The sequence below is a fragment of the Phyllostomus hastatus genome, unplaced genomic scaffold, assembly GCF_019186645.2.
Source record: "Phyllostomus hastatus isolate PE091 unplaced genomic scaffold, TTU_PhHast_1.1 phas_contig_948, whole genome shotgun sequence".
Lineage (NCBI taxonomy): Eukaryota > Metazoa > Chordata > Mammalia > Chiroptera > Phyllostomidae > Phyllostomus > Phyllostomus hastatus.
Window position 1 is genome coordinate 3,290,827 of NW_025333993.1, and position 17,559 is coordinate 3,308,385.

The following is a 17,559-nucleotide window of genomic DNA, read 5'->3' on the forward strand; positions in this document are numbered from 1 at the left end:
AAAAAGTTTTTAAGCACCCTACATCAACATTTCAGCGTAGCCAATCGGTAACTGGTTTTCTTTCATAATTTCAAGGCCTCGTGTGACAGCGTCTCTCTTCCTTCTAAGTAGCTCTTCGTGACCCCAGCACACGCTGACTCGGTTACAGTGCGTCGGCTTGCCCTGTGAGGGGAGGCGGGAGCTGCAGAATGCAGCTCACCACCAGCAAGCTGGCTGGGAACTAGGGGAGGAAAGATGGGCTGGGACGGTCATTCCGATTTCCTACCCCTGGGTTTGCACTCGCCTCTTCAGACGGCTGCCCGACACCCTAAACTAGTCTTTCTGGGGATCCCCTGGCTAAAAGTTTCTTGAAAACACTGCACCAGGAATACGTGGCAAAATCTTTATTTGAATCTCCTTTAGCCCTTCTATTCAATTTGCCACCAACTGATTTTGTCCTGAAAGTTTACATCTGCCCTTTCTTCTGAGTGACAAGCTTTCCGAGGTTTGGGGTTATGTTCCTGTCGCGTCCACCCTGGTCTCAGACAAATGCACAGGACGGTGTGTTCGGGGTGTGTTTACGCAGCCAGAGAGCCTGCCTTGGCCCCGCAGACATCAGCTCTTGGAGCTCAGTGGCAGGTATTCTTCATATAAAGCTTCTGTCTGGAGGGAAATGTTCCCCCTGTCGTCATAGAAGTACTCACAAAATAAAGGACAGCCGCAGCCCTGCTGTGCATGCCTTGGGGTGTCACGCTCGGCCATGGGCCCCCTCCTCAGCAGTGGGCTCCTCTGGTTGGTTAGTCAACCTCACGATCATGCAAACCTGCGTTTTGCCCAGCTGAGCGTCAACATGGTGGCATCTATCTCTCTTCTCGGAAACACTTCCCAGCGCCTATTCACCCGCTCCTCACCCCAGCCCAGAGTAATGACCCCGACCACGTGTTCCCAGAAATCCCTGGCACGGCCTGGTCGCTGCTTTACTCACGTGTAGCCTAAATGAGAACGGGATGGGCCCACGGGCAGGGGCTGGTCCTCGGCCTTGTGTTTCTGAGGCCAGGCCGAGGGAAGGGGCCTCGTAAGTAGTTTTCCCAGATTTTGATTCAGCTGCTCAGTAAGAGACCCGGAGTGGTTGGATTCATATATGGTTCTCCGTGAGTTCTGGGAGGAATGGAAGTGTTCAGGTGGCCGGTCTCAGCTGGGCGAGTCCCTTGGCCGGCAAGGGCCACGCACTCGTTTTGGGTGTGTGCGTGCTGTGTTGCTGGCACTACTTAAGTGCCCATTACACCACCCCAGTGTGGTGGGTTTTCTCAACAAACTCATCGGTCAACCTAAGAATAGCAGTAGCTAAGTGCCAGTCATTACTAGGATCACAGTGACGGCGAACACGAGTGCTCACCGTGACGGGAAGCATCGGGCACGCGTGTATGTGGTATCCGTAAAGGAGCAACAGGCTGGTTTTCCTTATTTTTCACCTTTCTTCTCCCCACACCTTCCCGGTTCACGGCTCCGGGATCCCTTCTCCCCTCAGGCTGGACCACCCTTGGTCTTCCCGTGACTTTTCTGGCCTCCATCATTTTGGAGATTATGGACAGCTCACCTTATAGAGTGTCCCTCAATTTCAGTCCGTCCGTTTCCTCGTGATTAGACCCAAGTCGTGCGTTTTTGTCCCAGGGCGTCACAGAGGCCGTGTGCTTTTCCTCCCCCGACGGGTGGCACGCGGCCCCTGGCTGTCCCCTTGTGGATGGTGCTAATTGTAAGCCGTTGGACTAAAACCGTTTCTGCCAGCTTTCTCCACCATGCTTTTCACCCTTCACAGTTAATAAATATTTAGTGGGGAGATATTTTGAGACTATATTCCTTATCTCAGTTTTATCCATGAATTTTAGCCTCTGGTGATGTTTCGTGGCTGAATTGTTTTTATCATCGTTGCCTAGTGGAGATTTCTCTCATACCTCTGTTCTGTCTTCACTTATCTGTGGGCTTTCTACTGCAAGAGAAAAGTATCCCGTTATTCTCGTTGGTTGATTCATTTGTTTGAGCCTTGTGGGTCCTGGAGCCCTAGTCTGTTCTATGGCTTGTAATCAATCAGTTGCCATTGTTTTTAAGTTTTGATTCTCAGACTCTCCCGGATTTAGCCAGTGAGAGCGTTTAAGTGGCCTCTCCGACGTTTGACAGGTCCCCTTTATTTTTTTGAGTATTTTCTTACTTTCTCACGCAATAAGATGCTCTGGGCTTCTCCTGATTGTTCCCTGCCAGAGCCCTGAAATAAACCCTTTCTCCAAGGAATCCGATTCCTTTCAGTGGAGACTGTTGTTGGAAAACTAACATATGGGCATGAAATGTTCTCCCAGGCCCTACAGGAACAGACTTAGAGGGACAGCAGACACACACACACACACACACACACACACACACACACACACACACACCCCCCTGGGTTTATTTGAATTGCCTAGACCCCTCCTACCACGAGTTTGGCTTGGATCTTATTTATATCATATTCTGTGCCTACACTCATCACATTCGGTCTTTCCTCCAGCTTCCTGAACACATGGAATACGGTTATGACAACTTCCATTTCTCAGTTGCCTTCAATTTCTTTCTTTTCCTCCTCGTTCTGGGTGACATTTCCCTGCCTCTTGGCATATCTGATAATCATTTTTTGTTGAATGGCAAACATCGTGAACTTTACCTTGGGGTGCTGGCTACTTCTATGTCCCTATAAATATTCTGGAGGTTTGTTTACGGGGCATAATGAACACACTGGGAACCAGTTCTATCCTTTTAGGTTTTGCCTTTATTATTTATTTATTTATTTATCCTCACCCCAGGTTTTATTCATTGATTTTAGAGACAGAGGAAGGAACAGAGAGAAAAACACTGATGTGAGAGAGAAACGTCAATCGGTTGCCTCTCGTATGCACCCTGACCGGGGACCAAACCCACACACCAGACACATGTCCTGACCGGGAACTGAACCTGCGAACCTTTCTCTGTACAGGACGACACTCCAATCAAATGAGCCACCTGGCCAGGACTAGGTTTTGCTTTCAAACTGTGTTAAGTGGGATCAGAAGCAACAGTTAATCTAGAGCTAGTCTTGCTCCCTTACGGAGGCAACAACAATCTTTCTACCCGTGTCCCGTGAATGATTTCAAGCCCTGCGTGAGCTCCAGGGAGTGTTCATTCTGGACGCTTGCAGGCGGTCCTTCTCCTGGCCCCAGGAAGTGTCCTCACGCGCACACGTGCCGGCCGGTCCTCTGCTGAAGGGTCCAGGGGCCGCTCTCCGAGTGGCATCCCCCTCCTCTCGGGCTGTCCAGCTCAGCTCCTCGGTCGGGGGGCGCCACCAGTCTGCCTCCTTCCATCCTCGCCCGTCGGTACTCTCCGTTCTCTGGTGTCTGATGCTCGGTGACTCAAAAACCATCCTTTCGTGTGTTTTGCCTGGCATGTAGCCGTTTCCTGCAAGAGAGTGACTCCAGCCCTTGTGACTCTGTCTTGGTCAGGAGTGGGACTGAAACTTATTTTATTACCAATGGGTTAGCGAACGTGTCCTGAGCATGGAGCACTGGGTGTTTGTGGATGTTACACACACACACACTCACACACACACACACACACACACGAACTTGCCTGCGGAAAAATTCCCCAAATTCCAAGCATGGCAGGCAGGAGTCCATAGAGGTTTTCTCAGGCCTGACCAAAAAAACCACATACACGGCTCACTAAATCCAAACTAAATGTATCTCCTCCTCTTCTCACCTGGAGTCAGGTCTCAAAAAGGCTGCATTCACCTCAGTGCCAACCGTCTTGAAAGAAATGTTGGCGGAGGGGGCGTTAGCTCGGAAAGAGACAGACCTGTCTCTCGCAGTTGGATTTTCATCAGACTCGCCGCCCTGAGACATCCCCGGCTGGGAAGTGGCCTGGCTGTCTGTACAGGGGAGGGCCCCGGAGCCCAAGCTCCGCTAGCTTCATGGTAAACTCACCTCTGTCTGTGTTGCTCATTTACGGTGGGAAGCCTTGGCCACACCCTGTCCCTAGCCTTTACTTCGCCCTGGTCTTCAGGCCGCCCCCCCCCCACCCCGGGGCGGCCAGGACCTGCTCTGCAGCAGAGGCTCAGCGGCCTCCGACTGGATGGCCGCAGGGGGAGCCATCGTGTTTGAGTCTCAGCGTCCTGGGTGACGGAGGACATGTCGTCAAAATGGCAGGCACACTAAACCTGGTTTTTTTTTGCGTGCGTGATAAAGAAGTCGGGAAATCAGGAAGAGACCTTATCTTGCACTAGACACAGGAGTCTGGTGCGCAAGGAGGCAGAGGTTTGCTTCTAATGGTCTCGGTGATGAAAAGGAGGTTTTCGCAGGCAGTGAAGTTGGGTCTCAGGTTGAGTTCGTAGAGCTTATGAAGACCAGCTCTGTGCACAGAATCGAAGACCGATGACAGAGGATTAGACAGCGTGTAATGTTTGATGCTATTTTTGTCTGATTTCTCAGAAAAGAAAAGAACCTAAGGTGGAAAACTACCCTACTGGCCCTTTCATTAAAAATCAAATAATGTAGCCCAGGCCAGTTTGCTCAGTTGGTTGGAGCATCATCCCGTGCACCAAAAGGTTACAGGTTCGATCCCCAGTCAGAGCACTTACCTAGGTTGCCAGTTCGATCCGCGTTCGGGATGTGTATGGGAGGCAGCCCATCGATATTTCTTTCTCACATGGTCCTCCCTCCCTCCCTCCCTCCCTCCCTCCCTCCCTCCCTCCCTTCCTTCCTTCCTTCCTTCCTCTCTCCCCACTTCCCCTCTTTCTAAAACCAATAAAAACATATCCTTGGGTGAGAATTGAAAAAATAAAATAATTTACACCAAGTGCTGTTGGGTCTCCTTGAAGGGCTGGCCTCTGCCTTTAGCCCCTCACACCCCTATTGTAGGAATGTCTAGGGAATGTTTCCTGAGGGCTTTTTGTTTGTTTGTTTGTTTTGTTTTACCGAACAGCTGGAAACAACCGTGGCCATCACTAAGGAAAGGCTTTACACAAGTCAGGAGCTGAAGCTCTCCCCCTGGGAGCCTACGCTGACGGGTCCAAAGAGTTCCAGTCCAGAGTTCTCGAGCTGAGGAACGGTCTCACGCCGTGCACAACTGGGGGGATTCTGTTCACCGGAACGACCGTGTCTCTAATGGCACTGCTAGGACAGAGCACTAAACAGACCATGTTACCGACAAGTGGTGTTTTTTAACATGCGTGAGAGGCAGGGCCGTGTTATAATTCTTGCGGGCCCTAGAACTTTGGGGGGAATTTTCTTCCACAAAAAAATATATACATGAATTCTACTGTACAACGGCATTGACATCGAGAAAAATATAACCCCGGCTGAGTTAAAAATTAGAACATTTTCTTCGACCCTAAAAGCACAGTTTCTTCTTTCTGGTTTTTTCAAGAAATGAAAATACTCTTGTGGTCTCCCAGAAAAACATTTCTGTGGTTCCCTGAAAGTACCATAGGCCCTTAAACACGGTGCTTAGTGGGCAAGTCGGCCCCGATTAAAGGAAGAAACGAGGCGGGCAGCCGTGCACACCAGCCAGGAGACACAGACCCCAGGCGGAGAGAGGGGAACTCGGGCTGCCAAACCTCTGCTGGGACAGCTGTTCCGTGGCTGACAGCCTCCCAGCATTTACGTGTGTTTATTAGCCTGATAGCGGCGATTAGGAATTCTAGCAGGGTTTTGGACACTTCTTTAAAAATAAATAGAGAGTACTTTCATTTCTGGCACAGGATGAGTTAGTTGCTCCAAGGAGATTCCTACTTTGGGAGCAGTTGGATTCCGAACAAGACACCTTTTCTGATGAATTACCAGACCGGTAAGAAGGAGGAAGATTCTCCGACTGCGCCCCGCCCCACCCCACCATAACCCACCCCCAGGAAGCTAACAAACCCTGAGCGAGAGCAGGGGCGGCGGGGCTACCTGAGGGCGGAGGTCGTGGGCAGCACTGAGGACACAGAGCCTCGGGCCAGTGACAAGTGTCCGGGCACTGAGCGTGGCTTCCACATGGAGCCGGGACTCTGCGGGGTCGGGGCTGACATCGTGTGCAGAAGAGCGTCGCCACGACCAGACTGCTCTCCTAGAAAGCTGCAAGGGTGGCCCCCAGCTCGCGTCTGGGAGCCTGGACGTGCGGAGGGTCCTCACTGATCCCCGGTAACGGGGGCTCGCTGTGCCTAACCCGTGTGTACCGAGCACACGGTGTGTGCTGAACACTCCCCATCCTGAAGGTCCGGGCGGAGGTGCCTACCGGCTGCTTCATGGCAAAGGTCACACTTGTTTCCAGCCCAACAGGTGTGGTGGCATCATGTGGGCCGGTGGCTCTCGAACCTGGCTGGACATTAAAACCACCACGGGAACTGTTAAGAAACACAGGTGCCATGTTCACCGTAGTGCCAAACCGGAAGCAACCCGAGGCCCATGGGCAGCGGAAGGGCGGAGTGGCGGGTCCACACCGGGGACTTCTGCCCAGCGGTGGGAGGGGTCAACCACAGCACGCCCAGCGCTGCGGGAACGCACACCGGCCGTCGCCAGATGCACGCACCGAGGAGGACAGACCGTCGCAGAACCCGGCTGTGAGAAGCCAGTGTCTGGTTACCTTTGGGGGGCCGAGGGGTGGTGACGGGAAGGGAGTCTGCAGGGTCCTGGGTGCTGATTGCGCTTCGACCCCCGGTCTGGGTTGCAGGGGTGGGGCCCAGCGGGGAAACCCGGGGAGCTGACCGAGATGCGAGCACTTGTCCTTACGTGCGTTAAACTTCAGCAGACACCCAAAGTCAACATGAAGTACACAATGCCGGGGCCCACTGTGGGCCCCTCAGAAGCCCTCCCTGAGCCCCAGGCATGAGGGGGTTTGCTGTCTCTTCTGAGGACTCTGCTGGACCCAAGCATGCAGCCAAGCTCCAGAACCGCTGCTGGAGAGCGGCGCCTCCCAAACTGTTGTGGGAGGGCAAGTCCCCAGACCTGTTGAGAAAATGCAGGTTCCGCCTTCCCGGGGCTGGGCAGGGCCCAGGCCTCTGCATTCTTGGCTCGCAAGAATAAGCTCCCAGCCTGGGCGGACGCATTATGACACAGAGCAGTGAGGCTGCACACCAATCTGTGTCAGTCCCTCGGGGAGCCTGGGAACCTGCATTTCAACAAGCACCCGGGATCCTTGGGCGAGTCTGGAAACTGACAATCGATGTCCCAGCATCCTAGTCAGACGGGAGCTCCACGGAATCCACTGTTTTTCTTCCAGTGAAACGGTTGGCTTAAGGAATCCCAGAAGGTGCTTTTTCACTGAACAACAATGAAAAAGATAAAAAAATTAAAACACTTAAAAATTAATTTTAAACAAGGAGGAGAAATCAGCCAGGGCAGGAGCTGCCTACTCCACTCCGGTAGGGGGCTCAGAGCGGCCGCTGTGTGGCCACTGTGCAAGCTTGCCTGAGGGCCGCAGCAGGAATGGGGAAGTGGACACCGGGACCCCTGAGACCTGCCCCCACCCCGCCCCATCTCCAGGAGGTTCCACGGAGCTTCTGAGGACACACGACCAGCTGGAGACAGACCGGAACCTCCAGCATGTCCCTAAGTGAGGCCGGGAGCTGGGGGCCCTGCTGCTCTGTGGCCCCACCTCACTCAGCAGTATGGATTGGGGGGCAGGGGGCAGGGTGTTGTAGCCAGACCACATGACGAGAGCCCTTGCGACTGCATTGGGGGCCGGAGGGGCGGAGCCAGGTCTTCAGGCCCAGGTGAGCCAACACAAAGATGCCCAGAGCCTGCAGGTGAGCAGAGCTAGCTGTGTGGTGACCCAAGTCCTGTCTCCCTCCTGAGATGGAGCACCCCAACAGCACCCTCCTTTACCCTTTATCTTTCCCATGCTGCCCCTGGGCAGGGGGCATGGCCCTGTGATTTGCAGATTCTTAGAAGCAGGTGCCTAACTAGGCAGGAGCGGCCTGCAGGATGGGGGGCCTGCCCTGTCCGTGCAGCTGGGGTTTGGGTGCCTGGATCTACCTGGTCTGAGGGTCCAGCATTAACAAACCAACTGGGCTGAGAAACCCCCGGCCAGCGGAGCCCTGAGGTGACAGTCTGCACCCTAGTTTACTCACTACTTCACTCCCAACCTAGCGCCCCAGCTAGCAAAAGGGGTGCTATCTGGGGGGAGCACTCTGAGGTCCCGATATAAGGCGCAAATGAAAGGAGCATTTTTTTTCCTAGAAATTTCAGTCTGGTCATGCGGACCTTGACCCCTGACCCCAGTTTAGAGTGCATCAGTCAGCAGACGGGTTGTGAAGACTTGGAACGCAGCCAGGACCCCAGGCCGGCAGTTGGCCCAAATCGGCCCCCAGAGAACCCTTCTGGTTTTCAAGTCCCAGACCCGTCATCGCTGGGCACCCGGGATGTGGCTCGTCTCAGCGGAACTCACCACCCACCCCTCCTAGCTGCTCTCACCCTGCGTTTCCATGAGGTGTGTCACCCCGCCCTGGGTGAGGCCAGCAAGGTGTCCCGCATTCTTTCCTCCGTGTCACCCTGCCAGATTCCTGAGCAGGTGCCTCCGAACCCTCTGCCCCTTGCGTCTCCCAGCAGAGCCCTGACGGAGCTCCAATGCCCCACCCCCACCCGAGCTCCACCCCACCCCGGCCCCCACCCCAGTCAGAAGCACATCGCCTGCAAGGTGGCCGGGATGGGACTTCTCACATTTTAACGTGCACTGAGGTTCCCCGGGCCCTGATTAAAATGCAGGTTTTGGTTCCTCGAGTCTGGGGTGAGCGAGGCCTGAGTCGGCCTTTCTGACAAGCTCAGGCGGCGCCAGAGCTCCCTGACCTGGACCACACTGAAGCGCAGCTCCGAGCGACGTGCAGACTTGGTGGCGCCCCCTCTGTGCCCAAATCCTGGGGCAGTTCCCCTTCGCATGAAACCGAACTCCCCGTGGTCACTCTGGGCCAGGCCCTGCCCTCTGTTCCCGAACTCACTTCAGCCAGGGCCGGCAAACCCTTTCGCGTGGATCCGGGCCCCGGCCAGAGCCTCCGGCACCGCGGGGGCTGTTTCCTGGCCTTTGAACGCTCGGTCCAGAATGTCTGTCCCTCCCAGCCCGCTTCCTCCTCACCTTGGCCTCTGCTTCCACTCAAGACGCAGGCCCACGACCACCCCTGACGGAATCGGCGTCCCTTTCCTCTGTGCCCCCAAGGCTGTGAAATTCTCCCGTCAGCACATGCTCGGTAAGTAATGGTTGGGGGTAACTCTGTCTGTCCCACTGGGCTGTGAGCCCCTTGGGAAGGCCTTAGCCACCTCCCCATAGAGCAAGAGTTTGCTCCCCTGTGATTTATTCCTGGAGGCAGTGACGGGGAACAGGTGGAAAAGCAAGATGGGAAGGATGCTGCGCTGGGACCCTTTGTGGTCAGGTGGAGGGGCATCTGAGAAGGGAGGGTGTGCCCTCCACCTCCTGTCACCCCTGGTCAAGGCCTGGCCCAGGGCACGTGAGTGGTCTGTCATTTGAAAGTTTGCGTGTGTTCTAGATGGTTGTGACAGTCCCCTGCAGAGGTGACAAAGAAACTCAGGGCAGAGACACCCGGGGCCACTGAGGCAAAGGGTGGCCAGGTGCCACCTGGGCACAGCTGGCTGCCAGAGCGGGGCCGAGGCAAGAAGGAGGTCAGGAGGATCGGAGGTGGGGCCCCAAGCGTGTGACACCAGGTGGGGACTGCATCTCTTCAGGTGTGGCCCAGGACAGAGACGGCAGGTGGCTCCTGACACAGTGTGGGCGGCGAGCCCAAGGAACGCTGAGTAAATGAGTAAGCGAACCAGCGAGTGAGTGGATGAGTGGATGGATGACAGTAAACAACCTCATTTTAATGGTGGGTCGTGTTGTCAGAGTGGTAACCCAAGAAATATGCAAGCGAGGACAGCGCTGTGCCCCGTTGCCATTTGGAGGACCGGCCTCAGGAACGGAGGCTGTGGCCCCCAGCCAAGGCGGGTGCCAAGGCAGGGCCGGCGCCACCTCTCCCAGGCCCTGGCCGATGCCCGCTCCCACTTCTAGAACCGAGACTTGGACGGCGTTCTGGTATTGATCAAATCTGCAGACCGAACCAAAGCTGGAAGAATCGAATCGACCGTGGGCAAGGCCAGAATTAGGAAGAGATAAACTCAGCGGGAGCAGGAAAGAGAAGGGCCCTGCGGAACCACGTTATGCATGCCCACCCAGGGGCGTGAGGACGGGTCCACAGAGGTTCTAGAACCCCACTGACCCCCTGGGTCAAGGCACCGTGTGGGAAACGACACCTGGCAGTGTGCCAGGGAGGCTGGCCGGGGGTGACAGCTGGAAGGGACGCAAAGATGAACAACATCGCCTGGCAGAGGGGCTTCTGAGGGTGCACCTGGTGTTCCTGGTGCGACACCCCCTTCTGTGGGAGTGTTTGCATGACCTCCTGAGACCATGCAGTTGGTGTAAATGCAGACCAGCTTTCCTGACTCCTGGAACACTCTCGTCCTGGGTTCCCTCGAGGGCTCTGTTCCATACGGGGTGTGGGGGGGTCTCATTTTCACCTGCTCCCCATTCATCTGCTCCCTGTGGCTTTAAATGCTGCTCCTTGGTGACCCAGGCCACCCAGCCTGCCCTACCCCCGTCCTGCCCCGGAGCTAGGGAGGCTCATACCAGGAAATCACCCGGCCTTCTTTTTCCTGTTCCGGCTGGGCTGGCCCCGAGACCCCTGCCGCTCAGCGAAGCCTGGCTGTCTGTGTGGAAGGCTGTCCCCTGCCGCGGTCTTAGAGGTGCGCCCCAGGGCTGTCCCCGAGGGGAGCTTTGTCCCCCTCTCGCTGGACAGAGAGGTGTGGTGTTAAAACAGTGTGCACGAGTTACCAGGTGCTGGGCATTCAGAACACACGGGAGGCAGGATCACCAGGTGCTCGTGCCGACTTGCCAGGGTGGGGACAAACAGGGACTTTTTCTCCCCCTGGGACCCATCTGCCTTCATGGTGTCACCTGCAGAGGAGCCTGAGGGCCAGGCCTGGGCTGCTTTCCTCCCAAGAGCTCCCAGCTTCCTCTCCCGCCCTTTAGCTCCAGGAGAACCAGAGCGGAATGGACAGGGAGGGACCTGGGGTCCCAGGTGGCTCCTCCCTCTCTGGGGCTCCCCAAGCGGGGGTTGGGGGGGAGCTGGCAGAACGTGCAAAGGTGACTCTGCCCGGAAGTGCTGCGTGAAGAGAAAGCCCAGGACGACCTCAGGGGTTCCCAGGCGCAGCCCCACCCTCCGCCTGGAGCGGCCTGGGGGCTGACGCTCATTGGAATCAGTGAGAAACAGAGTGTGGCAGTGTGTTCCTGTGTGCACTTGCACTTGGCTCCCGCAAGGACGTCATCTCATGCCGCAGGGACGTCACGCCGACTCGCTGCAGGGTAGCAGGGGGGGTGGCGCGAGCAGCACCTGGGCTCAGGTCTGGCTCTACCTCTCGGAAGCCGGATGTCCCCGGTGAGTGTCTATGAGAGGCATTCTTGCCCGGTGCTAGGCAACACAGAAGGTACCCGTGTCTCCGCTCCTCGTCACGACCCCAGTTGTCCCCAGGCTGCGGTATTTCCCGATCCGGCACGACTGTTCCCTCCGTCTCGCTGGGCGTGCCGGGGAGCCGCAGCAGCAGACGGTGGTCATCTGTAATGAGCACATTAATTATTTGTAGGGAGGCGCTGCTGCAGGGCTATTTTTAAAGCCCTTTCATAGGCATTTCCTTTAACTCTTAAAGAGACTAATATCCCCCCAGGTATTCAGTTAATTCCACCCTTGTGCCCAGAAAGGCTTTTTAAAAAAAAAAAACAACACATAACACAACGGTGGTATGCGGGGAAAAGGTTGCTCACACAGAAGGCACCTTGCAGGGGCCCGCACTGGGCGCTGAGATGGGACCTCCCCTTGTGCTTGACCAGCAGGGAGCACGCCCGCTCTAGCTGAGCCATCCACCCGCCCGTGCTGTTCTGAAGTGGGCGCCGGAGTGGCCAGATCAGTGGGAATGAGCAGGTGTGTGTATCCAGCCGGTGCTAAGAAGCCCGGCGTGGTGCCCCTTGGTGTGGCCCCGGATCCATCCCCGGCAACAAGGCCCCACGGCAGACACCCCCGCTTGGAGCCTCCGGTGTGGCCGCAGCAGAGTCCCAGCAAGGGCGGGGGCTGGGCAGGGACCTGGCCTCTGCCCCTTCATCGTGGTCCCCCTCTGAGTGCTCTCCTGCCAGGACCCCGCCACCACCACAGGAGTCCCTAGGACGGCGACTTCTACACGACTCGGTGGACACACGTGCCTCCAGCAATGTGTGTGTTCAGGTATCAGGGACAAAGGGCACGGCCAGCATCTCTCTGTGTCGGGAAAACACGCAATTTAGATGACAGCCTCCTTAAGGGCCCTTTGTCGGCAGATAGAAAACACGAGGTTAAATATTCTCATTCATAAGGCTGGTGCCAGCCTTGGGTGCTGGCAGCATTGCCAAACCAGCCTGCCCTTGGGCAATCCTTTGGGAGGGTTCCCTGAGCCACCTGGTGGGGGCAGAAGCTGTCATCTGGGTCACATTCCTCCATCTGCCTGGCGTGGGCCCTGAGTTGCAGGGGCTGCGTCATCGGGTGGCCCGGGGCAGGCCCTTGGCAGACTGGCTGGGCCGCAGCAAGCTGGCAGCCCTGCCTCTGACCCTGCCCTGCAGCCTCCCTGCAGCCACCCTGCAGCGAGGCGAGGCGTGACTCAGGCTCCTGGAGAGGGAGGGGCCGGCCTGCAGGCGGTCTGCTCTCCTGGGGGGCAGGGTCAGCCTGGGGGGTCCTCTTCGCCAGGCACCTGCGGGATGGTCCTCTGATTGCCCAGCCATCTCCACTGCAGGCAGGCACGGGGGTGGGGGGACAGAGACTCACCTCTGTCTTCCCCAGGCAGGGCTTGGGGCTCAGCGGACGCCCCATCCAGGTCCCTGGAGGGAACTAAGTGAACTTCCTTCCCCTCTGGGCTGAGAGACTCCGTGTCTCCTGGACTCCAGAACACAAAGGGCAATTCGTCTTCTTCCGACAGATCCCTGCTCCAGGACATGAGAACCGGGACCCCTTCGTTTCCACCTTTTCACATGTTTCTCTTTTTAGTAGAGTTTGTTTGCTTCATAAAACTGGATGGAAAAAAATGAGGGCGTTGGGTCCACATCCCCTGGGGTCCAACTCTGTCTCTGCCACTTTCTCACTGTGTGGCCTTGGACAGGCGACTCAGCGTCTCTGAACTCAGCTTCCTCGTTTCTAACACAATGTCATGCTCTGAGTGTTGCCATAAACATTAGGTGAGCCCATCAAGTCCAGACGTCCCGTGTGTCTGTTGGTGCATGCACACACACACACACACACACACACACACACACACACGGCCGTGACCTCCGTGCCCGCTGCCCGGGTTGTGCCTATGGGGCCCTCACCGCAGGGCCGTGCAGCGCTGCTGGGGCTGGCAGGAGCTGGCTGGTTGGTGACCCCCATCGCTGTGGTCGCACTCGCACCAGGGTCAGCTGGCCCGTGGCCCAGCCCTCAGGCGCAGCGGCTTCCTCCCAGCCCTTCGGAGGCTGTGCCTGTGGAGGTTCCGCAGTTCTGAGGGATGGCTGCTTTTCTCCCAGGGAGGCGCCGCGGACAAGGTCTCAGGAAGTCACGGGAATGGTCAGTGGGGAGGCTCGGGGCCTCTCCTGGAGCCCGCTGTTGCTGCTGCTGCTGCTGCAGCAGCTCCGGCTCTGGCCACAGGTGACCTCCGACCCGGTTTAAGGCTCCGGGAGTCCACCCGCAGGCACGACAGGAAACTGGCCCAAAGTGCAGCCGGCCTCGGACAGTGGAAATGACTAAGCCCCTGAGATCGTCATCAAGGAGATGGGCCCCAGCCTCTACTACACAGACCCCACTGTGGAGGGGGGAAGGGAGGGCATGGAGCCAAGTCTCCACGGCATTCTGCTACCAGGGAGTTCTCGGAATGTCTTCCCTGAAGGACCCCGGAGGAGCGGGGGGAACCGGCCATCTGCACTCACAGGTCCTCCGTCCCAGGTCGTTCACCCCACGAGCCCTGCAGGGGCCTGGGGCGCTGCTCCATCGAGGCACCTGGCGCAACTGGGTAATTCAAGCTACGCCGCCACCACCACCACCGTCATCGTCAGCAAGCAAACTGCTACGGGGTAAAGAAGCTTCTCTGCCAAGTCAGAGACAAACCACAAACTCCCCTGACGCCTTCCTTTCCTCTTCCAGAAATTTACACTACTTTACTGGAAATGTAGCAAAAGTTTGGACAAGTGTTTATGTATACATCCCAATTTTGGTTCAGCATTTTATAAACCCTTTGAGACTATCTGGTTCAATGGTGACTACTTTCTAGTATTAATAAGTATAGTTTTGATTATAGATATGAAGCCTGGATGACACTTGAGCATATTTCTTAATCTTAAAACATGTAACATTGTCCCAGAATCTCTTGGGCCAAGTTGGGGAAGACGTTAAAATACTCCATCTTGGAAGCATGGAAGAGTCGTCCAGGGATGGGGTGACTGGGTGAAGATCACCCAGCAAGCAATACTTGTCTCCATGAAGAGCATTTTAGAAACATTTTATTTATTTCTTAAAAGGTTTTATATATTTATTTCTAGAGAGAGGGGGAGGGAGGGAGAAAGAGGAAGAGAAACATCGATGTGTGAGAGATGCATCTATTGGCCACCTCTCGCACGCCCCCAACTGAGGACCTGGCCTGCAACCCAGGCTTGTGCCCTGACTGGGAATCAAACCGGCAACCTTTTGGTTTGCGGGCTGGTGCTCAATCCACTGAGCCACACCAGCCAGGACCCGAAACATTTTCAAAATGAAAACCAGAACAATGGAGCATTTACTCCTGTGCCCAGTCTCACAACCAGTTACCATACAATATTCTGAAGAGAAATTCGGAAATACAGTTTCTGCTGTTTCCTCTCCATCCCCAGGGGACCCACCTGGTCTGAGGTTCCGGAATATTCCAGGAAGGAGGCTGCTTCTGGTGGGTCCTGTAGGTTGATGTGAAGTTGGGTTCCCTGTGCGCTGGTTTCAGCACCCTCCCCTGTATAAGACCCAGGTTTGGGGGCAATGGCCAGTGCCCAGACCCCCCAGGCCTGCCCCACCTGCTCACAGACGCTCAATGGGTGCGAGATGCAGGATTCAAAAGACAGGAGTTACCTTCTAGGAGCGCCAAAGCCAGCAAACGACCTCTGCAGAGCAGAGTGGGGAGGACTTGACCCATCGGAAGGTGGGGTGGGCCAGAACCAGTGTCCTTGGCGGGCGGAGCAGCAGTCTGGCCCCTTGGGCTGGAGGGATGCGGAGTGCGGGGGAGGGCCGCATGCTGGGAACAGGGAATGCCAGCACATGAGGGGGAAAGGCTGCCCTTACAGAGAGCCGAGTCATCCAGTGTCCTCCTTGCCTGGGAGACCGTGATGCCGGGCTGGGAGAAGACGTGAAGGTGGCCTGGCTTTTTCCACAGACTTACAAGACGTTACTGGTGCATGTTTCAGTCAACTGCGTTTTCCTGTAAGCCCAGGGGGTTCCTTGTTCTCCCTCCATCTGGTTCTGCGCAGAAGTGATTCAGTACCTAAATGTGTACAGCCCTTTGTAGAAACCCCAAACCAGGGGTGGTTGTTAGTTTACAATTTCTTACCAGCCTCTGGATGAGCCGAGGGGGTGCGCACCCCTTGGAAAGTGGCCGTGAAGAATGAGACCGGTTCCACCAGTCACACAGGACAGGACGGGCCCTCTCCTGCCCGCCACCCTGGCCACAGCCAGTGTGCACGCATGCACGTGCTGGAGTAGAGGGAGACGGGGAGCCGAGGTATCTGGCGACCCCTGGTAGGCTGGCAAGGGAGCCGGCAGGGCTGGAGTCCTTCAGCTGCAGATCAGGAAATAACCAGAGGCTTGCTCCAGTAAGAGGAGGTTTCTGGGCAAGGGAGAGCCACGCCCCCAACCTTGCAGGGACTGTGGGATGAAGGGAGAGCCAGTGTTTAATGACCAGGTGGCTTGCGGAAAGCTCAGAGGATCGTTTTAGTTCCACTTTCTACAATCAGACCTGCCTGGCAAGGGCTGGTTCTCCCCTGCTCGGCTCACCTGGGCGATGCAATGAGTTCAGCTCCCCGCCAGCTTCCTGTTCTGTTTCTCACAGAGGGTGCTTGGTCCAGCTGTCTCCCCATTCTTTCCTTTTGCTCAAAAGAAAATCAGGGCCCTCGAAACTTCTTTCACCCTCCTGCTGCCACCCTCTGTCCCACAATTTCAAACTCTCTCACCTCCTGGCCTCCAGCCTTCAGGCAAGGAACACCCTCTGCTGTGGGGGCCTGCCCCCTCCCCCCTGCCATGCTCTAGCCTGACTACACCCTTCTCCTGGACCCTGGGGTCACCCCCTAGCTGGGCTTTCTTCCCCCTGCACTTCTTTCAACCCAGCCTCCTCTACCTGCTGCGGGGAGTGATCTTTTTGTAAAGTGCAATTCTTTCACTCTGTGCTTCCAACAGTGTATGGCTTCTCTCTGTCAGTGAGTCAGTCTACTACCCCGTCTTCCAGTGGCAGCCTCCAGCCCACCTCTGACCACCCCCAGCCCTCACACCACCCCCTTGCACTCTGCCTCAGGGGTAGGGAGCTACACACAGGCCTCAGGGCCTTTGCACACGCACAAGCATGCACACACACCTCTGCCTATGTCATCACACCAACCTCTCCTTTTTAGAAGGTACCTCACTCCCTGTCTTTAGTACTTGGTATCCAGGGCAGAGCCATCACAGACCTATGGTTCTCTCGAAGCTGTTCCAGGGATTTTGCATAACAGGTGGCAATAAATGCCACTAGCCTGGGAACCAGATTTAGATCCTAATCTCAGAGCTGCCCATCACATCTGCCCGACTTGCCTGTCTTCTTCAAACCCCCCCACCCCACCGCCGGGTTCTAAGGCATCCTGTGCAGTGGCCTGGAGGGGCCGAGGAGGAACCAGGGAGCACCCCTGGGCTGCTGGGGCACAGCCAGAATCACCACTGGGCTTACTCATGAGACAGGCCCATCGGCAGACTCTGGCCAGGTAACGAAAGGCTAAATGTCAGATCTAGCCAACCCAATTCAAGGTCAAATCCCCTTAATACAGCTGCAGAAAGTATCAGTGAATCACTTTTATGATTTAGGCCTCGGAGAACTTTAGGCTAGGATTTTGTGGCATTTCCTAATGATGATGCCTGACTGCAAGGTGAGGGGCGCAGGGCGGGGCTGCCAGACCGTGGAGTGCCTGCACGCTTCTTAACAGATAACACATCCGGGCGCAGATGACGAGTCTCCAGGCCCTCCTGACTCGGGTGCGAGTCCTGGATTCCCAGGGACTTTCCACCTATGTCAAACCCAGACACTGTCATGGTGGAGGACACCTGGCGATGCTAGAAATTACCTTTCCACATGCACAGGCTCAAATAGGCGTGCACACACATGCACGTGCACGCGCACACGCGCAGGGAAGCCGAGTCACCAGCCCCACAGCATCCCTGGAATCCAGCTAATTGGAAAGTCCCGCGCACCGCGCTGCCGCGTTGCGTCGCCACGCCAGGAGCATGTCAGCGCTGGAGAAAGCCGCGCCTGG